The sequence below is a fragment of the Prionailurus bengalensis genome, chromosome C1, assembly GCF_016509475.1.
Source record: "Prionailurus bengalensis isolate Pbe53 chromosome C1, Fcat_Pben_1.1_paternal_pri, whole genome shotgun sequence".
In the NCBI taxonomy this organism is placed as follows: Eukaryota; Metazoa; Chordata; class Mammalia; order Carnivora; family Felidae; genus Prionailurus; species Prionailurus bengalensis.
Window position 1 is genome coordinate 165,592,556 of NC_057345.1, and position 18,320 is coordinate 165,610,875.

General features: G+C 43.9%; 1 long non-coding RNA gene across 1 annotated transcript; it reads right to left on the reverse strand.

The window, feature by feature from the left end:
• Positions 1-639: 639 nt before the first annotated feature.
• On the reverse strand, positions 640-12,987 carry LOC122481498. Its single transcript, XR_006296868.1, has 3 exons — positions 12,315-12,987; positions 6,441-8,628; positions 640-2,157 (listed from the first exon to the last, which is right to left on the reverse strand). It is a non-coding gene; the product is annotated as an uncharacterized LOC122481498 (long non-coding RNA).
• Between the last annotated feature and the right edge of the window lie 5,333 nt (positions 12,988-18,320).

Sequence of the window (18,320 nt, forward strand, 5' to 3'; positions counted from 1 at the left end):
CCTGGACCCACATCTTTCAAAGCTGGTCATGGTCTCGCGTTAACTCATGAGAAACTGATGAATATGTGAAGGTGTTGACTACCTGTAGTGAAGGATATCCCTTTCCAGGGCACAGAAATACCTTTTCTCCTACCCTTAACAACACTTTCCTGGTATCACACTAGCTGAGAAGCTGTCATTATCTAGAAATCTGCAAAGGGAGAGTGAATAGTATCGGAAGATGCTCCATGTGGACCATGATAAGGACAGATAACACTTCAAGACACACACACATACACACACACACACACACACACACACAGAGTCTCTGACTACCGGAGTGATTCCTCTCCTTGTGTTTTGGGCCATGCTATAGTCCCAGAGCAGGTATGTTTTGCAAATGAGTTTCTCAGTATGCTAATGAGCATGATTTAAAAAACAAAGTTTGGGGGTGGTGATGAGGTTTCATGGTTTAAAAAAAAAAGGTTGGGGCGCCTGGGTGGCTCAGTCGGTTAAGCGTCCAACTTCGGCTCAGGTCATGATCTCACAGTCTGTGAGTTCGAGCCCCGCGTCGGGCTCTGTGCTGACAGCTCAGAGCCTGGAGCGCATTTCAGATTCTGTGTCTCCCTCTCTCTCTGCCCCTCCCCTGTTCATGCTCTGTCTCTCTCTGTCTCAAAAATAAATAAACATTAAAAAAAATTTTTTTTAAATGAAAAAAAAAAAAGGTTGAGAGAAATGGAAATGTAACCAAAGGAAAAGGGGTGTGTGACTATCTACCAAAGATTGCCTCAAACTGACTAGAGAAGCGTCTTGCAGGACTTGTGCTCCTCAGGACACTGTCCTCCTTTTTCATCTGAACACTCTTCCCGAAAGGTAATGAAACATGTTGTCTCCTTCAATTATATTCATTTATTTAAGTAGCTTAATGCTTGGCGACAATCACTTGCCCTCTTTCCAAGCTTCTCAGAGACGCCTCACCGTCACCCCCAACTACATCTATCATTCATTTATTTCCCTTGCCTCTAACACTTACACTTAGTAGATGCATAAACTTTTAAGCGGTAAGTTCATTTTGCTGGAAGCGTGTCTAGCCATATTAACATCTCACCCACTGCGGCTGCTCCATAAAATGCCAAATGACAAGAAGAGCTGGGATTTGGGACTTATCTTCTGTAGTTGTGAAACTTGGAAGTAATCCAGCTGTCAAGTCAAAGACAAACTTCACCTGTGCCGTTTCAGATCCATCATGCGTACGAAATGGAAAGATAAGGTTACACCCAGTGAGGTGCTGAAACATGGGAAATCGAACCAACCCGAGGGCCATGTTAATTAAAGCAGAGCTCTGCCAAGCAGGGCTTATCAACAAGGGACCTGAGACTCCCCAAATGCGCACAGTTCGAGATCAAACCCAGTCAGCCCCTCGCCCGTGGCTGAGAGGTGCCCGAAGCCCTGTTTGAAGCACAACCTGAACTTTTTGGCACCAGCCCAAATGCCTACAACAGACTTTGATCATGTAGCTCTAAGTGCCACGGGATTTCAGGCCAACCTGAAGCTCAGCTACTTTCACGAACAATGACAAAAGGGGGAGATCAGAGAAAAGCAAGAAAGACCCCCCGAACTCCAATCACATGCTAAGGGCATAACATTATGTGGAGAAGCAGCTAATGTCTGCCTCACAAACCCTGTCTGAGCCTTAGGTCAGAACAGAAGCATCAACACCTCCCTCACGGATATCGTGTCTTTTCGCATTTCCTTCTTGTTACGTAGTTCTTGAGCACCAATAGCTTTCTTTATAGTGCTGTTTCTTTGGTGCATTTATGTTCTCCATGCCATGTCCTGTGTGCTACGGCAGTCAGAGGGCTTGGATGTGTTCTAGACTCTGGACAAACACAGAGATTTGTTTTTCTTTGTTGCGAGAGAGCTGAACCCAAGCCTTAAGGCTTGGAAGGCTGTTCTCATGACCAGTTTGCCAGTTTTGAAAAAGACGTGGTATGCATTCAGCCCGTTTCTTGTGTACCTTTTGCTCGGGAGGCTCCGGTCATGGGGGCCAGATGGCTGGCAGCCAAGTGTTGAGAGAAGGAAGGCTGGTGTGCAGGCTGTGCTGGCGGAGCGCGGGCGGCGAGGGAGCCCCTCGGGCGTGCTGAGTGACGTTCCACACGGCCGGCCGGGCCAGGTGTCCTGCACAGAAGGCACTGCCATGACCCCCACACGTTACGAACCCTGCAGTCTGCAGCCATGGAGAGGTATTTCGAAAAAGGAATTTCTTCCCCTTCCATTCCCTTTCTGGAATGTCTGAAACTCCTGTCCTGGGCTCAGAGTGACTAGGTATTTCATTCCTTATGGTGCTGAGTGTCACCTGATAAAATGAGTTAATTGCTAAGTAAAGGAGGAGAAGACAAAGAACAAGGCTTCCGAAAACTGAGTTCTTGGAACTCAAACCACAACTATTTTCTATATTGTTATCATTAGATAATCGCACACTCCTCTGCCTTCTGCTGTAAAGGGAGGACTCTAAACCCAAACCCTTTGGTAACTGAAGTTACCAACTTTCATGCTCTTTCACCTCCAGGCATAAATCTCCAACCAAAACACGAGTTGGGGGCAGGTGCCCCTTAATGTCACATAGGGTCCTTCTGCATTTTGCTCAAGACCCTCAGGGGGTGCTTAGGTTGGTATCTTTTTACTCAACTGGGTTACGATAGCGGAGCTTTGTTCCATATTGTAAATCATCAAAATTGTCACTTGAAATAGTCTTTAAAGCAGAAAAGGCACAGCCTGGTTTCTCTGGGTCTCCCAATCCAGAGCGCTTATAGGAAGTAATAGCAGCAACAAGCAACAATCCTATACCCATGATTAATGTCTTTCCCACACTGTCCTCATGCTCTGACCTCACGTTCTACTTCCCTTGCTCTCTGCACTCCAGCCCACTGACCTGTGGATGCTCTTGGGGCACACCAGTCCTGGCCTTTGCACCTACTCCTTCCCCAGTCCGCCTGTTCCTCCCCAGTATCTGCACGTCTCACCACCTCACCTCCTCTAGGTCTTTGTTCAAATGTCACGGTCTTCAGGAGGCCTTCCCTGGCCACTCCGCTTAAAGCTCCTTGGGCACCAGACACTTCTGTTTTCCTTTCCTGCCTTATTTTCTCTTACGCATTTATGCTAGCCTATAAATACATACGTTGTATGTATTTTATGTTTAGCTAGTTTTGGCGTTTGTTCTCCTAAGCAGAATATAAAAACAGGGTTTTTGCTTATTTTGCTCCCCGTTGCATTGGGGCCTGGCGTATGGTGTTTAATAGGGATTTTTGACTGAATGAATAAATGATGGGGGGGTGGGGGGTGGGCAGGCTCTGTGCTGGCCACTCATGATCAACCCGACATGGTTTCTCATTGCAAGGAGTTTATAGTCTTGTGGGAAAGACAGATATCAGGTAAAAAATCAAGACAAAATATGCTTCCTGCAGGGAGCTGTGAGAGCAAATGGTGGGGGAGCCTTCACCTGGTCTCCCTGCAGAAGGGACAATGTGAAGTCAGAGACAAAAGAGAATATGGTGGGTCCCAGGTGGCTTAAAGCTGGGTTGGGAGGAGCAAGAAGGGGCCAGAGGTGCAACGAAGTTCAAGGTGGGGAGGGAGTGGGTCGTGAAGGCCTTGCTAGCAATCTAAGGGAGACTGAACAATGGAGAGCCAAGTCTGGGTCTTAAGCGGGGAAAGGACATGATCCAGAATAGCATTTTAACCGGATCTGAGAGAAGCAAGACACAAAGCTAAAATGAAGTCGACCTCTGTGTGTGCAGACTGTCAAATCTGTCCCTGGGAAAACTAGCGGTCTCTGGACAAAAAGACTAGTAAGCACGGCACACTTGGAATCCTTACAGGTCTAGGAACATACTGAGCTCGTTCCTGCCTCAGCACTTTCACCCACTATGTCCCCCTTACTGGATATGTTCTTTTCATCCACCCAAAGCCACCCACCTTCCCCAAACACAGTTGCAAACCCATCTCTTCTGGAGAATCCCTTCCTAGCTTTTCCTGTCCTCGTTGCTATTTCTTTCCTTTGATCTCCTAAAGCACTGAGGTAGGCACCACAAAATTTAGCTCTTAATGCTCTACTTTCTTGAATAACCTGATCCTTTATTACTCCAAGTAGGATGTTCTCTCCTTGCAAACGAGGACCCCACATCCCACCCGCCTTCTCCCCACCGACCTACAAAAGGATGAGAACAAACTGGAGTCTTCCAAAAGGTACCATTTGATTTAGGTCCCAGGTGATTGAATATATATTTTAATTTGTAATCTTAGAATGACTCTTTATGGAGTCATACTTTAGATGTGAGGACATCTAGGCATATGGATGTAGGTCAGCAGGGAAAACCAGAGAGGAAAAACTAAGCTTTAGAGGTACTATTTGCCTATAATTTAGTTGAGTGTAATCAAGAAAAAAAAATTGGAAAGTCCTCTTAGACAACTGGGCACTTGTAAAGAGCAAAGACAGACTATCCAGAATTTATTTTATTTTTAAAAAAAATTTTTTTTCAACGTTTTTTATTTATTTTTGGGACAGAGAGAGACAGAGCATGAACGGGGGAGGGGGAGGGGCAGAGAGAGAGGGAGACACAGAATGGGAAACAGGCTCCAGGCTCCGAGCCATCAGCCCAGAGCCGGACGCGGGGCTCGAACTCCCGGACCGCGAGATCGTGACCTGGCTGAAGTTGGACGCTCAACCGACTGCGCCACCCAGGCGCCCTGACTATCCAGAATTTAAAAGCAAATCTCAAATCCCAACTAAGCAGTTGCCACAAGGATATCCAGTAAGATCTCAAGCTCAAAATTCAGTGAAGTGTGGCCAAAAACATAATGACCACAAACCTCAATACGGTGGGTTTTGCTATCCAAGGATAGCAATGGAATGACATGTGTAGGAACAGCTCTATTTCTGGAGATCAAACGGTTTGTCAGACTGTTACAATACACTCAGACATAACAGTTATTGTAGGTCTTCTGTTGCCTAAACTACGCAGCAATTATCCTAAGTTTATTTTGTGTGTCAGTGACAACATGATGGGGATGCCAATCATACCACGCTAGCTGCAGGTGTGTGAGTATTTCTATTCCAGGTCCTTACATTCAGGAGTTCATGAAGTGCCCATAGAAACTAACCACAGAAGGAAACTTGGCATATAAAAGCCACTTCCCGCAAGAATTTGTGTAAAATGCAAATCAGAAAAAAGCTGCACGGGCTTTGCCATTCTTGGGTTATCCATAGACCTCAAACACTTTTCCCTTACTTGTTTTTTCCTTTCTCTAGGTAAATAGTGTACTTCAAGGCCTGTGGGTCAGTTTTTAACCTGAGTTGCCTAGTAAAGGTTATCACTTGGGAGTAAAAAGAATTAAGTTCTTTTGTGTTCAAAAATTTTTTTTCTCCTTCAGATTATGATGGGATTTCACACTGAAATCTCAAGTTTGAGGTCGGGGCTATGTCTCTGGGTGGAAAGCAGATGCTAGTGTTATACCTGTGCATTTAGTTGCCCTTTTTTTCTTGAACAATCTCTAAAATTTTAGGTAACGAAAAGGCGAGATCAAAGATTCAATCGTGTTTTTTTCCTTGCAACTCCTATAATATGTATTTACTGACTGCAAGCTGTGTTCCAGATTTACAAATATTAGGTCACTTAATACACTGATACTGCAAAGAGGTGTCACTGCCTTCATTTTATAAGTGAGGGAACCAAGGCTCAGACAGGTTAAGTAACCTGCCAGAGGTCACACAATGGAGCTGGAACAAAACCCAGGCCCGTGGGCAGAGGTTAAATCTTTGGCTATTTTCTATCATCATAACAGAGGCAGGTCATGCTAAAAAGTACTAATACGTCAGTGGTACAAGCCACTTACAGCTACATGTATACTCGAAAGGGCTTAATTCTGCTAACATAGAATACGTGTCTGAGGAACAAGTGCTGGGGTTCTGCAGGGCTGGGCTTAAGACAAATTCGGATACAGGCAGCCCCTCCACTTAGCATGCCCATTCTCGCCCACATCGTGGAAATCTGGCAATTTCCCTAGCGGTCTTAAATTCATTCAGAAAGTTTACTGTGAGAGGGGCGCCTGGGGGGTTCAGTCCGTCGAGCGTCCGACTTCGGCTCAGGTCACGACCTCACAGTCTGTGGGTTCGAGCCCCGCATCGGGCTCTGGGCTGACAGCTCAGGGCCCAGAGCCTGCTTCGGATTCTGTGCCTCCCTCTCTGTCTGCCCCTCCTCTGCTCACACTCTCTCTCTCTCTCTCTCTCTCTCTCTCAAAAATAAATATAAATGTTAAAAAAAAGAAAAGGGTTATTGTGAGAATTAATGTATCCCGAGGGCCGGCAGCAAGCACTGACTCAAAGCTAGACATGCTCCTGCCCTCAGAGAGGACTCTCATCCTGGGGCCTGGCTGAAGCTGGGCTAAGTGTGGTGGTTTACCCTCACCTGGGGATTCATGTTCACATGAGCTGAACTCATCCTCAGCTGCTCAGCTGCTAGATGTAAACTTTCATTTTGTCCAGATCCACTCCCAAATTTGGTAGTCAGACTCCGATTCACCAATGTTTCATGTTTGCCAAAAATCACTTTTCCTTCTCATGGTTGGTAATTTTAACTGGAGGAGAAAAGAAAAAAAAAAAAAAAGAAAGAAAGAGAAGAGAACAGGAGGGGGAGAAGGGGAAATGATATGATGTGCTAAAAGCATTTGTAAAACAGTCATTGACCAAAAGGGGATCTCGGATACACAAAATCTGTTACCGTCTTTGACCTCTTTTATTGTATATCTAGTTTTATCAGAAGCCCAAGGGGCAAAGACCAAGTCAGCTTCAGTCTTTGGTGAGGAGCCCCACTGCAATATTGATGACATCATCTCAATCATGATTGTAAGTTACCCTGTTGTCATTATGCGAATATTATTTTATAAGCTTTAATAAGTTGCTGGAGCATTTAAGATGAATGATTTCGAAGTCTAAATTCACATCACGCCAAATATGTAGGACATGTTTTTCATAATTGTTCTTGTCCCTTGGGTCAGTAATACAGTTTATAATCATCATAAAATTTCATTCTTAAATCCTTTTATCAGAAGGAAAATATGGATGGTTATTACCCAATTAAAATACTCCTGATGCTTTTAAGGTACACATTGTGGGGTTTTTGGAGTTTTACTGAAAACAATTAAAAAAAGAGAGAGCAGCTGTGTGTCTTCAAAGTATTTTTAAGTGCTCCGAGTTTGCAGAGATATTCAGCTGCTCTGTACCCTGTTTCCACCCGTCTGGTTCTCATATGATCTGTGATGTAATCAAGGAATAATTGGAACATTTTCCCCATGTGAAAGGTGCAGGAGTGTGTGACTAAGGACAGAATTTTCATTTGGGAGCTAGAGAATCCATCTGATACTCACACACACACACACACACACACACACGGCTTACAGTTACCAAGAGCAGGGACCAGGGAGAAGATCACCAAAAACATGAGACAAGTGCATGAATCTGAGTCTACTTCCTCTGCTGGACAGCCTACCATTTGCTTTGTGAGAGATGAGAGAGGTGTGCCCCTTGGGTGGATGCTTTGTGCACGTGATGTTTCTTTCTAGATGATTCCTATGCCACTCGTGAGAAAGCAACCCAGTAGGATGGACTCAGTTACAACGGCTACAATTTCTTCCCGAGAAATCAAATGGATCAAAGTGATTCATACCCACCGAAAGAAAAATGTCTAGACATCAAAATTGCATTTCCATTCATTATGAAAAATCAGATACATATTTAGCCCCATACTCCTTCCTTTAGGCACGCTCAGTTTCTTCTCTGATCACGACCTTAAACCGGAACTGTGTAGAAATCTATCTTGATTTTCTCCCTCTTACTTAACCAAAAGGTCTTAATTTCATGTATACGAGCATCCAGTTCTCTGAAAAGAAAGCACCCCAAATGTGTAAACTGCTGATAGTTTACTTAATATTCACATGAAAACACTCTTGGTGAGGGATCCTGTGAAGATGCCTGATTTGTGCCCAAGCTTTCAAACAAGTAGTGAACCTCTCCAAAAGAGAACAAGTTGAGTCTTTGTAGTGATTCGTTGGTGGATGTGCCTAACAGATCAGTTGGTGGACATACTAAGGCTAAATGGTCATTTAAATCTACACAAATACCTTTTCCTTCACAGGGTGTGTTATATTTTATAAAGAGGTTTGGCACATGTTGCATCATTTGGCAAAAATAAGCATACCTGCAGTTCCTAGAATCAATTCATGGCCGTCTCCTAACACGTTATTCAACGGGAATCGCATTTTCCTCGTAAATATGCAAATTTTCCCTAAAAATATTTAACTGTAGGATCCATATACTAAAAGGTGATGAAGTAATATGCATTCTCAGGTAAAAATAATACATTTTTAAAAGCACATTTGAACGTGGGTCGTTACTTAAATGGGTGTCGCCCACTGTGGCACATTTATCCCCAGTTGTTGTGTTTTGCTCTAGCAAGAGACTCTAATGCCTAAGCACTAGTTATTCCGGTTCTCAGAAGCTATGAATTTTGATAGATGGCTCCTCATTATGAAAGCTTACCTCTTTATGGCCTCACCCAGGTGAGTGGATGGCTCCGGGCTTTTCTCGTAGGCTCTGACCTAGAGGAATGAAGTCTGGAATATGGGATCTGCAGGCGCCGACTTGTAAAGGAAAGACCCACACCTGCAGTGCGCGGCCTTCAGTGATCTGGGAAACTCCAGCCAGGGAACATGGAGTCACTAAGTCTTGCAAAGTAGGAACAGAGCCCTTACTTTTAGGGAGCCTATCCAAACAGGTGACAAAGTGCTACACTTCAAAGACAGGAAATCCCTTCGGACGTTAAATTGTAAGGACACGAAATGACCTACATTCAGGAAAACGGGGAGCCGGTGATTCAGAGTCATGTTTGTTCCAGTTTAATGAAGCGTGTCTGGTGGATATTAACGGGTCTCGAGGATCCCGACTCCAAGGAGACCGCAGCCTTTCCACCAGAAACCCACCTTTTCAAGACCTTATTTTTAAAAAGTCGCTGGAGTTCACATCAGATTGAGGTTACTACGTAAAGACTCTCTCTGGGCCAGTTTTCACTCTTAAAATTCGTCTGGTTTAAGATTACAGTAGCTCAGAATGTTTAAGAAACTCTGAAAATGTCTTAATGTCTTCCTGAACATGAAAACTCGGGGAAGGCACTGGCCTATGGTGCAGCCTTGGAAAATGAGCGATGATTGCTTCAGTTTGAAGGTCAGCCCAGAAGCTCCCCATTATCAAGGCACAGGACTCCCCAGTAGCTCCCCACCCCCACTCAGAACGCAAAGTCTCCAGGGATTTCTTGCCAATCCCCAAAAGGACTTATGGCCGCAGATGCAGCAGTTTGAACTATGTTAATAGGAGTACTAAATTCGCGTCCAGTTCTCTCAGAATAAAAGGGCTGGGGATAGGCATGGCTGAAGGGGACAGAGCTACGGTGCATGCTGTTTTCTCCTTGCAGGGCCTCTCGCTCTCCCAGCACTCAGAAGTATTACTGAACAAATGTGCAAGCGGGAAGGAAATGGGTGGGTGAAAGTCAATCCCATTTCAGAGCACAAAAGTTGTCCTTCCCTGTTTACATTTTCAAAAAGTGAAAATCAAAAAAAGGGTGAGATTGGAAAATTCGTGCGTAACCGAAAAGCTTAACCTACATTCCATAGTTTTATCAACTTAAGCCTCTCTGAACAAGGAGGTCAAAGTTGACCCTGCTTCCCCGCTTACAAAGCAAGTCAACCGATTTTGTATGTATAGCTATAAACTGTTTGCAAGTTTCTTAAGTCAGGCACTCGGGATGAATTATGAATGGAATTAGCCAACTTGACTTGGAATTTCCTCACTTTTACTGGTCTTTAAACAAGATTTTTATACATTCGTATGTAATCAATGGGACCAACACATGAACGGTCCTTAACATAAAACACTCTGTTTCAGAGTGATTTTGCAGCTAAGGAAACTTAAATACGAACTTCTAATGTGGAAAAGGTAGTTTTTACATGCTGCTCTAAAACTGATCTGGAAAACTGATGAGCTGGCCACAAGATTTCTGTCAGAAACTAAAATTAAGTTTATATTTTAAAATATAATTTTAAATGCTCGCTTTCTTTCTTGGAGCCAATCTGCTCCTCATAGCCTTGGCCTTAGTTACCTTCAAAATACATAAATTTGCTATCTGGTTATTGAGTTTTTACATTGCAGGGTAGCATACTTTAGATATACATAAATACAGAGCACAAGGAAATCCTTCCTGAGTGCAAAACTACCTTTAAAAGTTATCATCCAAATGAGTGAATGCTACAAGCACACCTCCTGATTTAATTTTGGTTATTAGCTAGTTCCTGCCTTAATATATATTCTTCCATGGACAACTTGCACTGTCTTAAAATTTCCCTACAAACTGGAATGTCCAAATTGATTTCAAAAGCAGATTGTGTACATAAAAACTGTGAGATCAGGATCAATGTCAGGTTTTGGAGAGAAAAATGAACTTGGGTTGATCTTTACCCCAACAGGGTACATGTTCAAATTTATCCCATGGTACATATAAGAGAAGATTTAAATAAAACATTTCTTAACTGTTCATGTACAAAGGAAAACCACAAAGTCCAATAATAGTTTCATCATACAGCTCATATAACAAAATATTTGGAACATTTAACAAAGGTACTAATTAAAGTACACACAAAATTTTTCAAGTTTAAAAAGCAGTTGGAAAAAATACTTCTCATCCACTTAGAATATAATTACTTGCACATTTTAATGGTCTTGTCGATTTCAGTAGTAAAATATTTCTACAAACTTCTTGCCTTTTCAAGTACCTCCAACATACCAAAGGCCAAGATGCTCTTTTTCCTTCGTAATACAGTCAAAGTATCCACCATCTTGATAGACCTGTTGTTATGTAATAATTTTTCTTATACCCGATTATAGTAGATCTATAGAATGGAAAACAGCCTCTGATTTTTTTTTCTGGAAGACAGAAATAGTGGGGAAGAACCCCTCTCAAAAATGTTTTTATATTCATTTGAAATGTGTTAATTCCCAAGTTTCCTTACAAAAATCTTTGATTTTACCATTTTACACAGATGCACTTACAGGTTTGGAAACCTTGTTCACTCCCCTAAACTCCTTGAGTAGGGCTGTACTAATCTTGTTTAAAAAAAAAAAATTACACCAGCCATATATCTATCTGAAGAGAATTAAAAATACTAGTCATGATGGTGTTTTTAGTAGTTATGAAAATACTTTTTCTGAAGGACAGATGAACTTCAATCTGAAATGTGAACACAGAAAGTTTCCTTTTGGACTTCATAAATGAACGAAAAAATGTGTATCATAAAATTTTAAATACAAAACTTTTAGTCTGAACTGAGAAAATCTTATGCAGTAAAATATTTGTTTCCGTACTTCCATAAACATACTTGGCGTTCGTTTTCAAAGGCAACACTGACTGACCACATTACAATTGCTGTTTGCAGGGAATGGCTCAATTGCTCTTCTAATTCTGTTTTTAGTAGCTCTCAAAGCCTTGGCTAGCAAATGTCAAACCGTAGTTAAATGGACTTGTTTGCTTTTTTAACTCCAAGGATCCCATCCAGGCTATTTTGAATTCAATACTTCGCAAATGACAATAGACAGTGTTTAAAAAAATTATTAAAAGACCGCTTTTTTTTTCATGTGTGTTATAACAAAAAAAAAAATCTAAAACATGGGGCTATAACTACCACTATAAATGAGTTACATTTCTTTCGGGCTAGAAGTGAACACTACTTTATCAAAAAGATCCTTGGGTGCTCCGTTTGCTTTAAACATTACCTTGCCACATCAAAATCAAACGTTCTTGCCATCTGTCAAATCACAAATACCAGGTATTCTCATCCCAGTAACCTGTGCAAGCCTCAACAGGAAACTGGAAGGTCTTATATGGGAAGCTGCACTTACCTCTTCTGAGCTTCGGCAACCAGTTTACTTAATATTTACTTTCTGGCAGAATGTAGCTAATTGTTAAGTGTAGCTTAAAACCTTGAACATCCGGGAGGAAAAACGATGCCACGAAATGTCACTCCCATTTATTTCCTATTTCACTAACTTCTCATCAATACGCTCCTAATATTGACTCCGCAGCTGGCCGCGTTTGCATCATTTTGGAGCTGCAAAACAAGATGTGGCCCACTGATCATCTCTACCTAAAAAGCACCCCATCTTTCATTGGGCTCCGTCACCAACATCTTTCTCCCTAGAAGACAAATACTTTTCAGATCTCGCACCCTTCTTTACAAACCTGCGCGGGTCTTTCGTGGGGGAGGGGGCGGTAAGACTTTGGTGGGAGCTGCTTCCCTTCAGCAAAGCGAGGGCTGACTGCAAAGGCGCGGGACGGGTGTTCGAGCCATTTCCTGCCGATTCCAGATCGCACCAGAGCAGCGCGGAGAGGAAGTCGGACTTCTTTTCCAGGCGGAGCCTCCACGTTGCTCTTGAGGAGCCCGCGCCGTGGGCTGGGGCCCGGGGAGGAGCGCGCCCGGGTTCGCGCCCCAGGCCGGCGGCTCATCGCGACTGGGAGGGCTGGGAGAGGGGGTCCCAGGAGCAGCGGGGCACACTGAACTCCGGAGAGGGGGCCGAGCAGGAGAGAACTCGCTCGCCGAGCCGCTGGCTCCAACCCCGGGCGTGCACTTGAACCCGCCGCGAGGCCGGCCACCCGTCGTGCTCGGAGCGCACCAGTGCCCCGGCCCGAGACGGGCGTGGGCCTCACACGTGGGCTCCTCGGCCTCACTTGGTGGAACGGCCGGGCCCACGGCGCTCGGCTGGGTGGGGGTGTGTGGGGGGGGATCCCACCCGGTCCCCTGGGTTAGCAGCGCTGGGGCAGCGCACCCCACTCAGGGACCCTGAGTCTGAAGGCGGAGACCCAGGGTTGCCTGCGGCGAAGCTCGACTTACACTTCACTATCCGATTTGGAGAAAATGTCACAGGAGGGGGGTATGAAGAAAGAAAGAAAAAAACCCTCTAAATATGATTTCGGGGGAGGGGGCGAGGGCCGAGGCGTGCGCGCGCGGCTGGGGCGGCGCGGCCCCGCGGGCGCCGGGCGGGGATTCCCGGTCTCGCAGCGCGCCCTAGTGGACGCCCTGCCCCTAGCCCGCTCCGCGCCGCGCTCGCTCGGGCTCCCCCGCTCATTACAATCTGCAATATATTATTTCTCCCAAAGTATTGACAATGTGTGAGACTCCAATAACCCCGGAGCTCTTGTCTGTAATCAGCACATTTATTCACATTTAGGGAGAAGAATCCGAATTAAATCCCCGTGACCCAGATTGGGTTACAGTGTCATTTTCCCTGGATCCTCTTTTAAATCCACTCCACACTGCTTCTCTGTCTATTACATGCTAATTTAATTTTACTGTGGACGATATTTTCAGCATTTGCTGAGGACAGTAAATTTTGTAGTTTATGTTATTTCACTTTTTATGACTTTTTAACACTTAATAAAATTTTATTAGAGCACTTTTGTGTTTACAAGGCCACAAAACTCTTGGCAGGTTGTCAGAAGTCCTTTTTATTATGATCCTACTGATATACTGCGAGTAATGAAATAATCATGTCCAGAAATGTATCAAAGGCCAGAGGGATTATCCCACTTAATAGCTCCACAGATGCGCCCAGAAGAATGCGGACACGCGGCGGGACCGGCTGAGAGGCGGCGGGAGGAAGGAGGCAGCCCCCACGCCTTTCTTTACCATTTCGGTTGCTTTCCTAAAAGGCTACATGCAGGGTCATGTGACTTTCCGCGGTCTCAATAAAAAAAAAAAAAAGAATTTATTCTATTGCAAAATGTGCTTTTCTTTTTATTCTCCTTGTGTGGGCATTTAAGGCTGTTCTAGTGGCAGTGGGGCTGGCTCAGCAAATCCGTGTCAGTCACTTTCCTCTCATTTCTAAGTGTACTTTTGTGGCATTTAAGCAGCCGATGGTGACATTGGTGTTGATCTTTGCGGCTGCTACAGCCCTTACGGAGAGGAGGCACTGGGAGGGACCCAGGAGGGCAAGAGATGTTTGAAGGTCCTTCCCCGCATCTTCTGCCGTTGCTTTTTGTTCGGTTTTGCAAAACAGGGAAATAGTGACTTGAAGACGCCGCTCTCTGCCTTGTGCCAAAGAACCACAGTATGCTGCTTTTATTTTATTTTTATTTTTTTGGTAAGACTTGCTAAGAGGACTGAGATGTTGCAGTTTTTTTAAAAGAACCATTTCCTTTTCCTTTAAATATAACATGATTATTTAACACACTGGTGTTAAGTTCATTCTTGCTGCAAAAGAAGGCCATTGTACTTCCTGACCCCGAAAGCAAGGTGGGTGGCTTTGTTTTATAATCAAATTTTCTGTCTCCAGCTTCATATTTCTTTTTCTGTTATTTCCTGAATAGTGTGCCAAAGTGATCAAAGAGATGAGGAATAGAGTCATAAATGGAGTGATTTTGAAATTACTGTTACTACATCCAGAGCACGTGTTCTTTTAAACTTTGGCTCTGAGGGACTTTGGTGATCTTTTTTACAAGTGTGTGTGTGTGTGTGTGTGTGTGCATGTGTGCGTGTGTGTTTCATGTTCCAACACATCACTTTCAGATTTTGCAGTCTGTCATTGTTTAAAACAACCCCTGGGAGGCATGCCCCTCTCTGGATTGCCTCCATCACCCACATGTGTGTGCTCTCCCGTCCTGACGGACATACGGCTGCTCACCAGGGCTCTTTGATTTCAACTTCAAGGGAGCAATTTTGTTCTTTGTATGTCATTTGCTAACCAGGGATGAAACTTAGTGCCTGGTCTAATAGTCTACTGTGTGTGCAGGACGGTCTAGGTTCTGAAAAGAGCATATGAAGGATAGCACCCACCCCTTAAGAAAAATTTACGTCTTGGGATTATTTGGGCAGCCATTTTTCTCTTTTTTATAGTGTTTTCCATTTGCAAATATGAGAGGGGTTTTTTCCCCCTCTTTTTCAAGTGTTTTTTAACATAGCTGAAAGAAAGTGACATTTGGCTCTGAATAAACATTCTTCCTTCACTCTGGTTGTTACTGACAGTTTGTATTCTTTCCCTTTCACCAAGAGACACAAGAGTGGACAGAGAAATGGGTGCAGATTTTGAGCTTTCCAAATTTCAGAGCATTTTACATAAGGGAATTTATACCCAAGTACGGGAATCAAGAGGAGCATATTAATTTTAATTCTGCTATAAAGTGACAGTTCAATTTTATAAGTAATTTGTGTCTAGGACAATTTAAATAATACTTCAAAGGCTGTAATAACCTGCAAGTTAGAAATCTGTTTTATTAGATTATGAAGCAAACCTCCCCTAAGGTAGATATTTTTAATGCATCAAAGTATGTTTATAATTCTTATTCGAAAGAGCAAGAGATTGTCTTGAACACAGTAACCGATGACACATGGCTTGATCAATGGAGGGCCTAACCAGCGTCCAGGGGGATTTTACAGCCCCTTCTGAGGTATTCAGAGCAGAGAGGAAAGAGTGAAGCCCCAATCCTATCAACTAGGGAATCCAGCTTCGAAAAGGGGAGTAAAGAAACCAAGCTGGAGGCATGACATTGGCCGCTCAGATGAACAAATGCAGTTAGCAGTAAGACATGGGGATGATGAGGAAAGACCCTACAACTACTTTGCTGGGTCTTGATCCAATTCTGCATAATACTTGTGTGGCCTTGGACACGTTACCTCTCTGTGCTCAGTTTCTTCATCTGTAAAATGGGACCAATGCTAGTACCTCCCACCTTTGGTTGAAGGGTGAAAAGAGCTCATTTAGGGTCGCCTGGGTGGCTCAGTCGGTTAAGCGTCTGACTTCAGCTCAGGTCATGATCTCACAGCTTGTGGGTTTGAGCCCCACCTCGGGCTCTGGCTCTGACAGCTCAGAGCCTGGAGCCTGTTTCTCCCTCTCTCTCTGCCCCTCCCCTGCTCACACTCTGTCTCCGTCTCTCTCTCTCTGTCAAATAAATGAACATTACAATTTAAAAAAGAGTTAATTTATATGACAATGTTTAAAACAGACCTTGAGCACTGCTTAAAACAAACCCCAGGGAGATTGACATATCCATCACCTGGCACATAGTCGATGTCAATAAATGCTTGTTGGATGAGTGTTGAATGCTATTTCATTGACTGCACTGGTTGTTCAGGTGTGACCCATGGGGACACATGTTATCAGCCTCAGGTCTCGACCTGACGCTACTGAGAATAGATAGAGCCCCAGGAAAAGTTGTGCCCAACTGCTCTTTTACTTTTCCTGTGGAATTCTATATTGTTTCTCAATTAACAATTAGCTTATAGTTTTTAGGGAAAGAGAGGGTTCAAATTGCAGGGTCGGGGTGAGGGGTGGGGAGGAAGTCCTTATACTAAGCACAGTGGCTTGTATCGAAGTAACAGAAAACTGATAAATCAATGTACCAATACATATCAAAGCATTCTCCGGTATAATCTATGATTTAATAAGCAACAATTGCAGGCACTATGCTGAATTCTTCGATATGTCATTTTACTTCCTCCTCACGCTGACCTTCATACAGGGAGTTATCAATGTGTGTTTTACAGGTAAGGCAGATGAAGCTCAGAGAAGTCAAGGGACTTTCCCAAGGTCACACAGCTAGGAAATGACAGACGTGGAAGTTTAACCCAGGGCCATGGGAATGTAAAAGCTATGCAAGTCAGTTGACCACTATTCTACACTGCCTCCCAGTCTGCTTGGCTTTATAGAACCCCTAAGCAATCTGGTCATTTACGATTGTATAAGCCCTGGTGAAAATGGAAAATGATTAAGGCTGAAACCTAGGCCCACTGTTCTTGAATCATCTGTGTCGTGTGCAGTGATCTGAATGCTGGGCTCAAGGGAGTGAGATACAGCGCTGCCTCCCAGGGGCTATCCCCAACTGGTGCTTAAAAAGGGCCTGCAGAGAAGTCAGGATTACTTTTCCCCCTTTGAAAAGCCATGACGATGCTGAACTTAGCTGACTGAGTCCTCACGCAACACGTGAATGGAGTTGCATGGAAAAGAGAGTGAGGAACCAGACCTTAGACAAGTGCGGGACCGCACAGGTTTTCCTTTTCACCGGGGGACTTTGAGGATACCCACTCTCCAAAGAGAGTTGGTGGGTGTCCTAACCATTTCAGGGAAAGAAGAACAACCTGAGACAATAAGAAAAGCCTCGATTCACAAATAAGGTCGCTCAACGAGCAAGCCGTGGGTAACGCAGGGGTGCATGGTTTTAACCACGTGATGAATTCTGCACCCTTAAAACGAACGTGCACAGAGCTCCAGAAGAGCGTATCAAAGAGCTCGTTAAGTTGTTCTAGGGAATATTCGACACTGCTTTAGTACAAACCCATCCCTCAAAGTCCCGATTTTAGGTTTAGTGAGACTCCTCCCCCACCACTGAAATAGTTAGAATGAATCTTCAACTTGAGACTTTGTGACTGTTCTTGCTGGGGGAAGGGGAGGGAAAGGGAGAGGAAACGGAGAGATACCTCCAAAGGACTCATAACTCGACAGAGACCAAGCTCACTGTGCGAATGGAGAAGCAGGGGGCTCTGCAAGCCTGGGGTTGCTCCTCGCGAATCAAAGGCAATTTCAGGCAGCGGTGGTTCGGGGTTGGCTCGGGTATCAGGGGGTACCAGTCCTCTGAGAACGTGACGCAGGCACTTCATTCACCTTTCAGTCTCCGAGTTGTTATTTTTGAAAGAGAAAAGTCATCCGAATTTTCACGCGCATTTATGGGGCTTGGGGAATTAAGGCTATATTTAGAGGTGGTTTTGAGCTCCTCACCATGAAGTCTGAACTACATTTTTTAAAAAAATGGATGAGTAACTGACTGTGTCTTGATGAATATTTGATTAGAACAAGAGAAAACAAAAAAGGCTACGTTAGCTGCTAAATTTCATCCCGCTAGTTTAAAAACGCAGCACTACCTACAACAGAGCTGAGGCTGGAAATCTCTAGAAAGAACCCTGAAAGAATTGATGCTGAGGCCATATATTGCAGCAGACATAATTTTATTAGCCATCCAAACTTTTAAGGACCTTGAGTCATTTTCTTCAAATTCGACTTGCCTTTCCTTCTGCATCTGTGAATTTGCCAAGTTAAAGTTTATTGCTGAAACAGGTTTTGAATGACAGTGTATCTTTTTTGAAAATGTCTGAGTACTTTTTGATTATTTGATGGAAAGAATGTATGCTCTTCCCTTTTTATGTATCTTTCAAACCAGCTGCTCTGATATAAATAACAATCTTGGGGGAAAATGTATTCA